This window comes from Amphibalanus amphitrite, unplaced genomic scaffold (genome assembly GCF_019059575.1).
Source record: "Amphibalanus amphitrite isolate SeventyFive unplaced genomic scaffold, NRLGWU_Aamphi_draft 000343F_arrow, whole genome shotgun sequence".
Lineage (NCBI taxonomy): Eukaryota > Metazoa > Arthropoda > Thecostraca > Balanomorpha > Balanidae > Amphibalanus > Amphibalanus amphitrite.
The window spans coordinates 265,058-279,977 of NW_024881838.1; the positions used below are offsets into that span (position 1 = coordinate 265,058).

The following is a 14,920-nucleotide window of genomic DNA, read 5'->3' on the forward strand; positions in this document are numbered from 1 at the left end:
CTAACAAGGGTTTAACTAGCGCGACGTGTACCGGATGTCGCGCGCGGTGGCCGGTCGCGGTGTTCCGACTGGCCGCCCCCGGCCGTGAGTTGGCTGGCCTCTGACCTTACATCAGATCACGGCGGCGGCCCGTGAGCGCGCGCGGCGCCCCGTCACGACCGGCACGCCTTCCTGTTGATGCCGCTGGCGGCTGGCCAGCGCGCGGTCGGCTCCGTACACAGCGTCAGCGCCGCGGCCGTGCATACCACCCTCCTTCCCAGTCCTCCCCGGGGGAGAGAGAGGGGTGCTCGGAACGGAGCGGTCGTCACAGGGGCTCCGTCGCGGCGAGGCCCGATAATTCTCGGTAGTCTGCAGTCAGCGAGTCGCATGCAGCCAGCTAGTGGTGGAGGTTGGCGTTTGCAATGATGTGGAATCCAACACCAACACGACGGTCTTAATCATTCCGAGAAATTTGATGCTTGTCATCTGATAAATGCTCATTTCATTTTATATGCTGGTTTGTAGCGTAATGGCTTCCTTTGTTTTTGATGTGCATCGATCCAAATATTGGGTCAACTTTTAGAGAATAATGGAGACGATGACAGAGGATAATTCCAAACAGAGTGGTAGGTATATGCTTGACCTTGTTTATGGGTTCGTCAGAAATTGTTGAAAACGTATGCCAACGAATGTAAAAAAAAAAAACGTTGGCTTGTAGCATAGATCCTTTCTCATGGATAACTGGTGAAGGATTTTTTTTTTTTTTGACTTTTTGCGGATAAGTCGGCCTTGACATCTTGCATATTTCTAGTAGAAATTCGGTTTTGAAAAAGTGTTTGCATTCAGCAGCATGCGATTTCATTAACGTGCGCAGCATGCTTATTCGAATTTAAGAATATTGCGCTTTTCGGGGCGCTTTTACGGTTTCGGCTGCGGTCCAGCTCCTTGCAAAATGTAGATACCGCTTGCAGCGGATCCGGCTCCGCATCACGGGGGCGTCGTTGTTCGTCGCTAGTGACGTCATGGTGATTTCAGTTCAACCCGTTACGTCAGTTCTGATCTCAGCTAGCTTAACCTCAGCTCAGGGGCGTCGCCACGGATTTTTGAGTGGGGGGGTCGGGTTTCCGGTCTTTGTCTTGATGGGTAGGGGTGTTTTTAGCCACACTCCCGGTTTTTTCGTGTGCCCGGAGAAAAACCTCGGCGCGCAGCGCCGCGAAAGTAGCGGTATATCTAAATGTACATCAATTTTGCATCGTGCATAAAAATCAAGCAGAGGTCACCTGAGGTCAGGTCACAATGTCATGTCAAGTTCAGTTTTAATGCCTCTTAACCCTCGCCCGCACATGGGGGGGGGGTGGTTGCCACCCCCCCCAGGCAGTCTTTCTGCTCTGCACTCAACATTTTTAGAGCTAGAAGGCTGATTTTTCGTATAGCTGCTCGTCTATCCTTTCTTGATGTCCACTGAAAATTTCAAGTTTCTGTGATTTTTGGTTTCGGAGATATGACCTTGTTTTTTAGGTCATGTCATGACCCAAATGGCCAATTCTCAACATCTTGCGTTTGCCATGGGCCTTGTGAGCTTTTGACACCCTGATTTCGGCCTTTTTTGCCAGTCTTACCTCCCACCTATCATGGAACATGTTGTTCGACGATGTACAGGGGTCAAGGTCAGGGTCAAGGTCAACCTAGGTCATCTAAGATAATTGCGTTTTAGGCAAGCGGAATTTACTTTTTGTGAAGTTTTTTGACTGCATTTTTGGTAAAAGCTTCTCAGATCATGATTTCATGTGATATGGACCCAAAAACAATCGGTGCACACATCAGTATACAAACAGACACACACAGACATACAAACACATATAATTGACCTTGACCTAACTTGACCTGAAATGACCTCAGGAGCAAAATTCTGGTCGGATAGTGTGACAAAGAGGTTCTAGCTGGCTTGGCACCAGAAAACAGCATCGTCATCGGTATTTGATAAGCAGCGCACTTGATATCCAACGGTGACCCAAAACAGCAACATTTTTTAGTTTGACCTGACCTGGAAGGTCAATGACTGACCTGAGAAGGTAAAACTGGGTATCATTGGATTCGTCTCTTCCCAAAGAATCTTTTTGGTCTTTACTGCTAAGCTCTATCTCCAACAGGAACGAAATGGCGCGGGGGGGGGGTGGCAACCACCCCCCCCCCATGTGCGTTCTAGGATGGGAAAATGGCATGTGCGGGCGAGGGTTAAAACTGCAATCTTGTCATTCCTATAGATTATCTCCTGCCTCCTATAAGTCTGAAATTTGGTGTAATGAATGGGATTATAAGTGCCAACAGTTCATGAATCTGGGATTTTACATCTGAGAAGCGAAGTCAGGTCAAATAGGTGTGTGACCTCACCAATCATGATAAGATATGGGAAAAAGCACGATGTCCTCTGCTTTGAAAGAATATGCTAAAAACGCTAGATACTTTTGTAGCCATGGCACCTTGTTCATTTTAGAGCTAAGGTGCAGCTAATGACCAGTGGTGACTGAAATGGTCAGTCATTAGGTCATCAAAGGTCTCTAACACATTTTCGACAACTTTTGATGGAGACGTTGTAGAGCGATGACAGCACCTGGAGTGTGTTCAGCTCAGTAACACAGATCGATCCATATGCAGCAGGTTCTTTTCCGGTCAGGTCATGACCTTTACCTGATGTCAAGTTTTCTATTCAAGTTTTAAGTTCAAATTGTAAGCCATGCGACGTGTTTTGACGAAACAAAAACGATGGTGATAACATGAATATCATACACATTCACTGAATCATAGGTTGTTACAGAACAAATGTTTCGGCAAAATCCGTCCGTTTAGCTGTTTGGACTCTATGGTACACAAGCCATAGACCCGAAGTCATATCTGAGGCGAAGTTGGCGAAAGAGCTTTAAAAGCTATCGAATACGCTTTCTGTGTTGCTGTAGCTCTTATTCGTATTTTGCGGGTCGCTAAGGTAAAACGTTTACCAACGTAACGCATAAGGCTGGCATGCGTTCGGCCCCTGATCGAGGTAGAGTTTCGCGGAAGAGCGAAAATGCTGCCCGTGATGAGAGAAAGCCGATGATGCCCAATTCTTGGCCGGGTCATCTTAGGTCAACGCCCAAAAGTAAGAAAAATCTGGCCGCCTGCTAGAACTTAGTGAGCCGTAGCTGTCATTGGGGTCCCGAGTACGAGTTCGATGTTAGTCTTGAACAAAAATGATGACTCCATGCATTTTGGGTAGATCGGGTCGGGTCAGGTCAGGTCGACCAGCAGGCTTCCTGCCGGCCATCTAGAGTGGGTGACTGACAACCACCAACGATAGCTTCGTAACATGTTGCATAACCATCATTTATCAAAACTACATACTTCAAACGGTTCAAACGGGCGCTGAACTCGAAATCAGCCCCAAAAACCACACTTGTAAGTGGAAGCAAATAAAACTCAAAGAAGTTAACTAAGGTCATCCATATTCGAATCAGGGCCATTTTTTTTAGAATAGGTGTAAAATTCATTAACTCGAGGTCACTGAAAGTTTCGTTGCAATATACTCCTTTTTGCGCGTCTTATTAGGAAAGCCCCAGAGGGATCCACCATCTGACCCCATTTCCCCTATGCAGGCAGGTCCGAGGGTAGCAGGGCTGAGGCTAGCCAGGTACCTCGTAGTTACTGATACGTCATCCGACGAATCGACTGCAACCATTATTTTGACAATCAGACGAACGCTTGGGTCAGTTTTGACGCGCTCGCTCATTTGAGGGATAAATAGGGACTAAAATCATATTGTCATGCTGATGTTCTAGCCCACAGCTTATTGACCTATAGGTAAGCAATAGGGACTAGGCAGCTCTTGAAGCGATTCTGAATCTGACGTTGTATTTGTTGATGTTGCTGACGCCAACTTCCCTGACATGATAGCTAAAAAAAGCATACTCAGCATCGCCAAAAGTGGGGGGGTCGACCCCCCCGGTTCTGACGAGTGGGGGGGTCGCGACCCCCCCGACCCCCCCGTCGGCGACGCCCCTGCCTCAGCTAGCATTGCAACAGCTGTCCCGCCTGGCCTAGGCACCTCGTTCCAACATTCCATACTGCCAGGGTGCATTTCAAAATGATTTTATTTGTTTCTTTGTATATTTCGTGGGTATAGGTATTGCTCATTTTGGGTAGAATGATCTCCTCGGTGAAAGAAGCAGTCCAAGGCAGTCAGAGGATGCCAACTCAGGCGGAACTATCAATGAGTATGAGTGCAGTCGTCTGCAGTCCTTCACCGCTGACACCCCCACATCCTGCGGCTTTCCGAGATGTCTGGGTCTGAACGTCCTTGGCGGATGCATACCAATGTACTCGGCACTGGCGACCGGTGTCTGGCCGGCACCGGCGGCCGGCGCTGGCGGACTGTGTCGTTTTCCTGGCCTGGTAACCGGTCGGGCTGTCTGTAGTGGCTGGCAAGGCCGGGCTCTAATCACCGGGCCCTGGTGGGTCACGGTGATCGGACAGTTAGTCCCGCTCGACCCCCACGCCACCTGAAAATTACTCACCCGACCCATCCTGCCCAGTTGGTGGCTTCCCAGACAGACTAGGTGGCCTTGTCACGGAAAAAGAGAAGGCCGGCGACTAGCGCTGACTCAGGTACATTGTGCTGGTGCCATTTACCTCACTGCTGTGAGCCTTTTGGATATTATTAGCTCTTTTTGGCAAACCGTCGAACGGCGTCGCTAATAAATAAATTAGCATATTCAAGTAGAAGACCATTGAAGTTTTAGGGAAGCTGAGCTGAGAGCTGAAGCATTGGAGCAGCCGTGCTGCCAGATTGTCTGAAGGGACTAATGCAGTAATGTGAGCAATGAAAGGGAGTTTCCGTATGAATTGCGAGTCTCGGAGCTACTGTAACGATTCGGAGCTAATGTAACGACCCGCTGCAGAAAGGCTCTGGTAGCGGGCGGCGGCACCCGTCAATTGGTGCTATCAATCAGGCTGATAGCGTCACATTGCCGCGCTGCCCTTATCCTGCCGCACCCTTCATGAGTTGCGATAAAATGAACGGAAATTGTTGTTTGCTGCTCTTGATTGCAGTATCATTATGAGAGCATGCGATAACCGGTCATGGCATGGCTGACGGTTTTCTTTGAACACGCATTAATGTTGAGCCCGCGTCCTGGGCTCGTGCGGTGTCGATATGCGGCGTTTGGCCGGGTCGGTGTGTCGGGGCAGCGGCGCGCCGGTGTGCCGCCGGGGCTGTCGCTGGCGGCGGTGACCGGCGCGGCCTTGGCGGCACCCCGGTCGGGACGCCACCGGCAGCACCGGGCCGTCCCGTTACCGGCCGGTCCTGGCCGCTCACGGAGCACGGTAACGGTGTCGGAGCTGTCGCCAGGCGGGGCCCGGTGCCGCGCGCTACCGTCCCCGGCACGGACCGGCGCCGTCACGGCCGCACCCCCACGGTGACCTCCACTGGTGCCCGCCGGAGCCACGCTGGCCAGTCACACCGTCCACGTGTTACTGATTTTACTACGTTTGGGTTCTCGTATCAGCGATTGGTGGATTCTGATGTCTGGTCTGCAGGCCGATGTGCTGACGTGTTTTTTGTGTTTTAATCGTGGTCCTGATTCCCGGTGCTGAACTTCTAGCTCCTTATTAGACGCTTACCAAATAGAATGAAGAGACGTTTTATTAGTGCCTTAGTGATTCCTCAGCTAGAAACAGGACGGGTGCTGTGAACTCGTCTTCTATTTGACACCTTTATCGCATCGCTGCATGGAATTTTCCACTGGGCCCTTCCCCTTCATACCGCTGCCAGTCTGCGTTGGCGGCTCCACAGCGGCTCATCCACTCGCCCGGGTGTTTGATTACCTCGGACGGAGCCGCAGCCGAGCGACGCGTGTGCTAACGAGGGCTCAATTTGAGACGCTTCGCCGACTGCTAAACGGAACGATAAACAGTGCGCCGCAGTGAACGGGTGGCGGCTGTGTACGGGTGGCCATGGTGCCGGCCACCAGTGAGCACCAGAGCTGAGCCGTGGAGGAGGCACCGTGCCGCCGAGCGAGCGGAGCGCCCTCTGCGTACCGCCGCGCCGGCAGGGGGAGCCACGTGCACCTGCCGCGCTCCACACCCAGAACGGCGCGTGACCCCGCGTCCTGCCGGCGCGCCGCGCTCGGCGCTGCTCGCGGCTAATCGGCGGCATTCCTAGCGCGGCCCGTGGCGCCACAAACGGCGCAGCCATGGCCGTCCGAGTGCCGGCAGCGGTCGGCGTGTGCACCGAGCGTGGGGTGGTGTGACGGGCGCGCCGCCGGCGCGGCGGTACGGTGGCTGGTTACGTCAGCGCGCCTGCACTGGTGGGCAGGTGCGGCACCGGGCGCAGCGAGTCACTGCCGCCACGTGGCGTGGGCGGTGAGCGGTCCACCCACGGCCTCTCCCCTGTGCGGTGATCTGGGAACCCTCTGGACCTCAGAGCCCCTGTGGGCGTCGGACCCGGGAGAACCGTTTGCCCTGGTGCCGTATTGGTACTTCCTGCGGTGTTGGCCGCGCCGTGAGAGGTTCTCCAATCGATGCAGCTCGGCTCGCCGCCGCCGGCCGGCCGCGCTGGAAGGCCTCGAGTGGCACCGATGGTGCTCGGCGCTGATGGAGCCGGCCGGCCCGCCCGGTCCCTCCCCGGTTTTTGCGCCTCTGTAGGGCTATCGGCCGACCACTCGACGCATGCTAGCTCTCGTGGCGGCTGGCTAAGTGGTGCCTGCCAGCGAGCCGGCGGCGCTCCCCGGCTGGCGAGTCCGGGTAGAGTTTTACATGCACCGAGACCTGCCTGGTCTGTGCTGTGGGCTACTAAAGCTGGAGAATGTGCCAGAACTCTACCTGGCATTGTGTGGGATGTCTTGCGGCATGCGCCCACCTCAACAAATGACCTTGTAGTGGTTGCCAGTAACGGATACCAAATGTCAGTAACAACTCAAACAAGTAGCCGGCAACGTGCAAAAACTCGCCTTTATCCAGGAACCGTTCATCGCGTCTGAGATGAGGTTCTCTTTTGATACACCACAAGTCTGGAGAGCTGGCTTTATCACACAATTATGTGGGTGATCAGGACTCCGGGAGTCCCTCTGTAGTAAGCTTTACGAAGAAAGATATCAGACTGAGAGCCACAAGTGGGATTACAGTGGAGTGTTTTTGCGGTGTTATCTCATGTTCACGGGCACTTGTACGGAACACCTGACTCGCCAGCTGTTATCGGGGAGTTTTTCTCTGTGTGTGGTACTCGACGCCACCCTGTCTGAGTTTTCCGAGCTGGCGTGACCAGGTGCTATCGTGTGGCGGCGAGATATGTACTGCGAGGGGCCCGATCGAGCGGCGGGAGGGGCAGGGGGAGCTGAATACCTGACTAGCGCCGGACGCCCGGCCCGCCGGCGGCTACCGTAGCCGGTTAGGATCCAGCTCGAGTGTTCAGTTTCAAGGCTGTTCTGGTGATTTCGGATTAGTCAAATACCTGGGGAAGGAGAGGGGTGCGCTGGGTAAGAATGAGATTCCTAAAATAAACCGGGGTATTGTGGTGTAGTGGCGAAAACTGTGGATTTGAACGTCATCTCTTCTTGTCGATGGTTCTTCATATCGACTCTGGAAGAAGGTAATCATCGACGGCGATCTTTACTACACCATCGAGATCGATACTTTATATGGGAAACGTTCACAAATGGTCTTGTGTTGCCTGGGGATAACGACACTTACCTCCTCTTTAGTGATAACTAGCTCTCAGAAACCGGTCTTGTATTTCTCGCTGGATTTAATTTTGCTCACTACTCCCCCACAAGATGACGAGATTTGTGGCCGCGCTGTCAGCGGCTCGGTCACGGCTCTGGCTCCGCGGCGTGTCGCGGTTTCCTACGCCCCCTCGTGGCTCGTGGCTTTGTGGTGCAGCCTATGGTCGATTGCACACCGAGGCACTCTGTCCCGCCATGCCTGGATGCACCGAGCGAAACAAAGGCGTTCGCGTCCGCTGAGCTGTCGTGCAGAATACACATTGCTGATTGCTATCATGACTCGCTGGTGGACTGATTCACGGTGCTGGCTGGTTAATTGCGGCGGCTCGCCGGGTGTTACCCCGTCTGACCGGGGGCCGGCGCCTTCCGACCTTCAGCCTCACCTGGCGATGGGTGGCGGCTCGTGACCTTCCCAGGACAGCAGCTCGTGCGTGCCTGGTGCGCGCATCAACACGGCTGCTCGCGCGCGCTCGTGCTGCTGGCTCGGACACAGGATGGCCGCCGCCCCTGGGCCCGTCCAGCGCCGGCCGCGGCCGTCGGCCACCCTGTGCCGGCGTGCCCTGAAGGTCGCCGCATTCTTGAGGCCGCGTGAGTCATGCTACTACGGTCGGCGGCGCGCCGTACGGTGGCGGAGCGGCGGCCGGCGCCAGTCGCCGCCCCGCACTGACGCCGGTGGGTCACGCGCGCGCCCGCTCCCAGTGCGCTCTGCCGAGCCGGCCCCGTACCGCCCGCGCCTGTGACCGCGAGAGGCCGCGCTTACAGCGCAGCACGCGCCCCGCTGGATCGCCCTCGTCACGTCCGCACGGATCCCCGGCAGGCCAGCCAGCACAGTAAGCAGCCGGGGAACGGTGACATAGCCTATTCCGGGACGGAGCTGTGGATGGCATATGACTTTATCTTGCTGTTCCTACTCAGTAGGGGAGAGTGGGGTAATTTGGCCGCTTTTTTTAGAAAACGATGTAACTGAAAATCGACAACACATTTCTGCATTTTCTCAACGCTGCCAGGTGTGGCATACATTTTACTTTCCTGGACAGTAAACTTGAAATGATAGAGTAACTTCTTATATTGAAATTGTGATGTATTGCAAAGGTCTGCAGAGCGGCCAAATTGCCCCACTAGCAGGGTTATTTGGCCGGGGGTGTGGGGCAATTTGGCCGGTGTTAGTTTCAGGCCATGATTTTTGTTCTAGGCGTGTCAGCTTCACATTCAGCAATGACGCATGTCCTACGACGCATTTGAAGCATTTTTGAGGTTGACTCAGCCGTCACAGGGGTCGAAAATAGTCAAAATAGCGGCTCTAGATGCGATGACAGTTTTTTACGAATAGCTTTTGAAGTAATCAAGCTAGGCCAAAACTAAAAGTACCATCGTAATTCTCTCGTCATTCCGCATCGAAACATGTATGGGTTGACCTCGAGAGGTCAAGGTCAAAGGTTGGCTTCAGGTCACGTTACCTCAGGTCGCTTGACCTCAAGGTTACGTGAGTTCAAGGTCATCATGTATATCATTCGATGCGCCTTGACGAGCTGAACACAATGAGACCATTTGCGCGGCTGTATCTTTTTTCTGTAAGTATTTATTAGCAAAAAAGCGTTAGGTAACCTTAGATGACGTCACATGCCCTTACAGCTGTCCAATAGGAAATATGGCATCAAGGTAGACAAAGTTGGTCATGAATGATGTCCTTTATGGTATAATTGACCATGACAACTTGGCCGTCCCAGCATAATGACTCTGAGCGCACCGGCCAAGTTGCCCCGCTAGTCCCGGCCAAATAACCCCACATTGCCATTCTGAAAATTTTTGTCTATAAAGTCGTCATGGCTGTACAGAACTAGATGAAATTGCTCTTGGAACCGCTGAACACCCTCAAGAATGGCACTATAATGTTGGAATTCGTTTACAGCCCAAATACTACATGTTATACAAATTTTTAAACGGAAGTAAAAGTTATCATTTTCTAACGAAATTCACGTTTTATTAATTTTGAATAAAACTAAGAGGGGGAAAGTTTTGACATTTGTTCTGGAGTATGTTCTGACGATGACAAATGAATAGAGACTTAAGTTATTTCATTCACTTTTATCAGCTTTCGTACAGGTGGGGGCGGCCAATTTACACCACCGGCCAAATTACCCCACTCTCCCCTACTCACGAGTCACGCTTCAGGATTAGTTCGTGTCGTGGTTTTATGTCTAGTGTAGTTTTATCACTGAATCCTTTTCCTCTTTTTTTCCTTCAGTTCCTTTCTTTGTTCATTCATCTTCCGGCTGCCATCTTACAACTCTGTTGGCAACGATGGTCTGAACAGTCAGAATGATTGATCGCTAAGTCTCGCCCTGTGTCTGCTGAACTACCTAACACGATTGAAGCTGAAACTCGGAATTTGGTCTTGGGCATGTTATATTGATATCTCCTCTACTTCAGATAAGGTCATTAGATATTGGTGTTGTGCCTTCAATTTTATCAGCGAATAGCTTTTCGCTTGTGGAGTGCGATCCTATGAATGGAACTAAGTGGCATAGTATTAGACATTTGCTTTTTACGTCTCTACATACGGCTAATATGGCGTGTAATGCATTACAAAATGTGATTTCGGGCTAGCTTGGACTTTTATTGAAAGCAATCGATATTACCTACCTGTAGTCTACACGGCAGCACGGATAGGTACGATGAACACGAAAGGAATGGAATGAGCTTCATTTAGTGACATTTTTCAACTCTTTTATGAGCTACCTTCAGCGGTCTCGTGACCTTGCCATCCCGCTCGGTGTAACTTTCCCTACTATTGCCATAAAGTGGAGTCTGTGTAACGTACCACCTCCATGGGGCGGAGCTGACAGCTTTATTGCCCACCTATAAAAGTTTTATCGTGTGGTTCTTGTTGGGTCTACTCGATTTGAACGCTCCGCGACCACTTCGGGCTTTCGTGACGAATGACGATGCGATGAGCTCACCGAGTCACTACTGCCAACTCGCGTTTTGACTCGTGAGTTTGACTCGGGTCCGGCCCGGCCGCGATGCGGGCATGACACCAACTCGTCCAGAACCCTTTGTGAGGGGGCTGAGCCGCGTACCATCCCGATATGTGTGGACTCCCAGCCCAGTTCCAGACTGGCGCTGGCGCTACAGTGGACTGCAGCCACTGCTGGCCGACACATGAACGGACTTGTCTCAGACGTCTGCAGTGGGGGCGTCGGTCAATGGATTAGTCATCCCTGCCCTCCTGGCGGACAATGGCGCTTTTATGTGTTTTCAATAAATCATCAACAGGCCTACGCCCAATGATAGGTGATGTCATGAGTTTTGGTGGGCGTCTGCAGCTACTGTCAGTTGCTCTATTTATAACGTTTTCCTCGTCACCTGGGAATCACCGATAGTGGGCCTCGGTTTGAAATAAACTAAATAAACGAGCGTCCATTACACTAAACCGGTTTTATATATGCTCGCAGGTGGACTTAGCTGATACCGTCCTTGCCAAGCTCCATCGGTATGTTCTAGGCTGGATTTACAGTTAGCCGGGGCCCAAGGCCGTCTGTCGGCGCTGAGTGTCTGTCGAGCGGTAACACTGCTGACCACTATCGGGTCGGACGGTGACGGTGTCCCGTCCCCTTCTACACCGCACGGGCCGACAGACCGGCCGGCCCCGGAGACGGCCACTTTTTATGGCGCCGGACGACCGCCCGCTCCTCAGCGGCATCAGAGAACCTACTCAGTGGCGCAGCCAGGGGGGGGTGAAAGGGGTGAGATCTCACCCCCGTCTCTTATCCTAGGGGCCCACCGTCGATTCGAACTGTAACGTTATGCAGCCTGACAATTTTTTATCATAATTTGCAGGTCCGTCATAGGACTGCAATAACAATTTTCAGGCCTGATAGCCCCCCCCTTTAGGATTTATAGTCCCATTACGTGATTTAAGAGGGTACATCCAAGGCCCGATTGAGCTAATCCAGGGCCTACATAGTGCATAGGAGGGCCCGTTCCATGGCATGAGAGGGCCATTTCAGGCCTGAGAGGGCCCATTTCAGGTCTGTGAGGGCCCATTTCAGGGCCTGAAGGGGCCCATGTGAAGCTTGAGAGGGCGCATTTCAGGCCCTAGAGGGCCTGTTTGAGGCCTGAAAGGGGCCCATTTCAGGCCTGAGAGGGCCCAATTCAGGCCTGAGGGGGCCCATGTCAGGCCTGAGAGGGCCCATTTGATGCCTGTGAGGGCCCATTTCAGGCTTGAAGGGGTCCATTTCAGGCCCTAGAGGGCATGTTTGAGGTCTGAGAGGGCCCATTTCAGGCCTGAGAGGGGCCCATTTCAGGCCTGAGGGGGCCCATTTCAAGCTTGAGATGGCCCATTTCATGCCCTAGAGGGCCCGTTTGAGGCCAGAGAGGGCCCGTTTGAGGCCTGAGAGGGGCCCATTTCAGGCATAAGAGGCACCATTTCAAACCTGAGAGGGCCAAGTAACGTTATGAGGGGGCCCTTTTTCGACATAATAGGGATCATTTCCGGGCTGAGAGGGCCCATTTCAGGTCTGAGAGGGCCAATGTCAGGCCTGAGAGGGCCCATTTAAGCCCTAGAGGAGCTATTTGAGGGCTGAGAGGGTCCACTTCAGGCCTGAGAGGGGCCCATTTCAGGTCTGAGAGGGCCCAGTTCAGATCTGAGAAGGCTCAAGTCAGGAATGAAAGGATCATCCTATGTGTGGGAGCTGGTCCGTACTCCGTGCCTGGTCTTGGTCTGAGAGGGCCTATCTCAATCCTGATTGAGCCGATATCATGCCTGATATAGGTCAACTCACCACATGTATATTGATGGCCCAGTTCATGTCTCATGGGCCCGCCTCAAGACCCAGAGATTTTATGCTTGAGGAAGCCTACCCCATGGGCCTGAGGGGGCGAGGTTTTTGAGGCTCATGGAGGTCCCGCAGGACGATATGTCAGCCTCTGAGAAAGCCATGCAGGGCCCCAAGCCGACATCTGAAAACTCCTCTTCTCTTCAGGCCTGTGCCTGCCTCAACGCCCGGTCCCACCCCGACGTCTAGGGGTTTAACGCCTAGGTATTCATCAGGACCCCACACCGGTCCATGATGTCTCCAACCATGTCGAAATTGTCGATATCTAGACCAAGTCTTGGAAGGCCTCTTGAGGGCTTTACGTGGGCTTGTAAATGCCCAAAACTGGCCCTAGCCCCTAGCCCAGCTCGACCGCGCCCCGTGCAGAGCAGGGCCCCAGGCTTTCCAGTTTTACGCCCCTGAGGGGTGTTTGAATATTCCCTTCTAACCTGACTCCAGGGTCACGTAGCGACAAGCGCGGTGGTATGCGGCTTTCTAAAGAGCGTTGAAAATCATGGAGATATTACTTCAGTCATGTTACAGTTCAGACCAAAGCCCACGTCGTCTGCGTCATGTTCATCGGAGGAAAAGTTTCGCCTATTTCGACACTCGAGGACATATAAAGCTATAGCGCGCTGAAAGTGGGTTTGATAGCTCTCTAACGCGCGCAATCAGCCATGGGGGGGGGGGGCGTATCGGCCAAACCCGATCATCTAACAAAAATTTAAGAAGGCTAGAAAGACGAGAAAAGGCAACGGATAGCTGTAGGACGCTTTAGAATCGTAGAGGTCATTTTTCGATTAGGTCATCGCTGAGGTCGTTGAAGATAAAGTAATGATAAAAATGATAAACACAAAGAAAAGATTACGAAGAAAAATTATTGTTTTTATATTTTTCACAAACGACCGTATAACTCGTGAACCAAAGAGCTAGAGCTTCGCGGAACAACTCATTCGATAGGCCTTTCAAAACGCTTTCGCTTTTATTATTTGACCTCAATGCCTCTTGTCAACGGTTTCGCAGCAGAGCAGAGGGCAAATCCATCTAAATAGTCACTTTTTACCACAAAAATTTTGCTAAGAATTTTGCAAGAACTTTGGTGAGAAAAACTGAGACATTTACATTTTACTTTGTCATCGTTTTCTCGTCAACATGCATCGAATGAGCTACCTATAATTTCACATAAAAAGTTCAACTTCAAAACGTGACCGCAGATCAAGGTCATGAATTGCGCTGTCGCCGCTGTCCGTCAAATATGGGCAGAAATGGTCGTGTTTCTGTAAATATGCTGTTGTTTTTGACGTGCCTCTTCAGATCAAGAGATATTTGTCCTTTTCCCCGATTTGGCTGGTAATGTTAAGGACAAAGATCTGACCTGACCACAGATCAGACTCAGAGTGTTAACAAAGTTTAAAATCAGAAACTCATATTCAATGATTATTCAAATGGTTTTGTGAGTTTCCAAAAATTCGGCAAAACAGCGACCGTTTTCGTTGTTTTTAAGGGGCCACCATTTGGTTGAGGGGGCCCACTTTGCTGGGGGGCCCATCGCGAACGTCTCTCACCCCCGTCTCCAGAGTTCTGGCTGCGCCACTGAACCTACTTAAACCCATTTGCACCCGGCGATGGAGCGGTGAATCGCCGCCATATATAACCTCCCGCCCACCGGCTCAGCTGGGATGGAACGGCCATGGTGCTGTGGTGCTATGGTGCATGCGGCAATGGTGCTTCACGGCCTCCTGAGTCCGTGACGCAGCCATATTGGCAAGACTTTACAAGTCTTCCTTTTACGCCAGTGTTTGCATAGATGAACAGCCACTCAGACCCTTATATGCGTCATCATTGCACTGTTGGTTGGAGCTGAGCTGTTCGGTTTTGATTTTTTTTTTTTTATAAATTTAGTCCGAACCTTTTGATGGGAAGGATTCACAAGGACAGAGCCACCGCTAAGCGAAGCTTGTTGCGGTGACCCTGCCCTCTACCCTCCGATCGCGCAATTCCGATTCTATGGCAGAATTTAGAGTCCAAAGTTTAGCGTGCGCACAAAGCCGCGCACGGCCGGTCCCCTCGCTGACTTCGCCTGGCTACGGCCTGCCACCAACCGCAACCATACCTGTCAGGAGGCCCATAAATATCGAGCGCCCGTCGCGCTTCGAACCCGGACTGTCATAACCGGGAATGCGTGCTCTCACCACGCGGAGTCCAACGCTCTAACCAACTGAGCTACGGGACCGGCTGGCATTCGTTAGAACTGGCGTTCGGTGCAACACTGACTGACCTCGGATGGCCTTCGGACGTGCCTGGCAGTACTGATGGCGTGGGTACTCTGCAGACCACACCTCTGTTCGGTCGCCGCCAACCAGCACTGGCCGT

General features: G+C 52.3%; 1 protein-coding gene across 2 annotated transcripts in view; it reads left to right on the plus strand.

Annotated features, from left to right (window-relative positions):
• The window catches only part of LOC122389088 (WAS/WASL-interacting protein family member 3-like), a 42,201-nt gene that overhangs the window by 3,027 nt on the left and 24,254 nt on the right, over nt 1-14,920 (plus strand). Inside the window, exon 1 of one of the 2 annotated variants that reach the window (XM_043380777.1) lies at nt 8,394-8,560. The exons of the other annotated variant lie outside the window; for it this stretch is intronic. The gene's annotated coding sequence lies outside the window, so the exon portion shown is untranslated. Of the gene's footprint in view, nt 1-8,393; nt 8,561-14,920 lie in introns of those variants that run through there. 2 annotated transcript variants of the gene reach the window in all.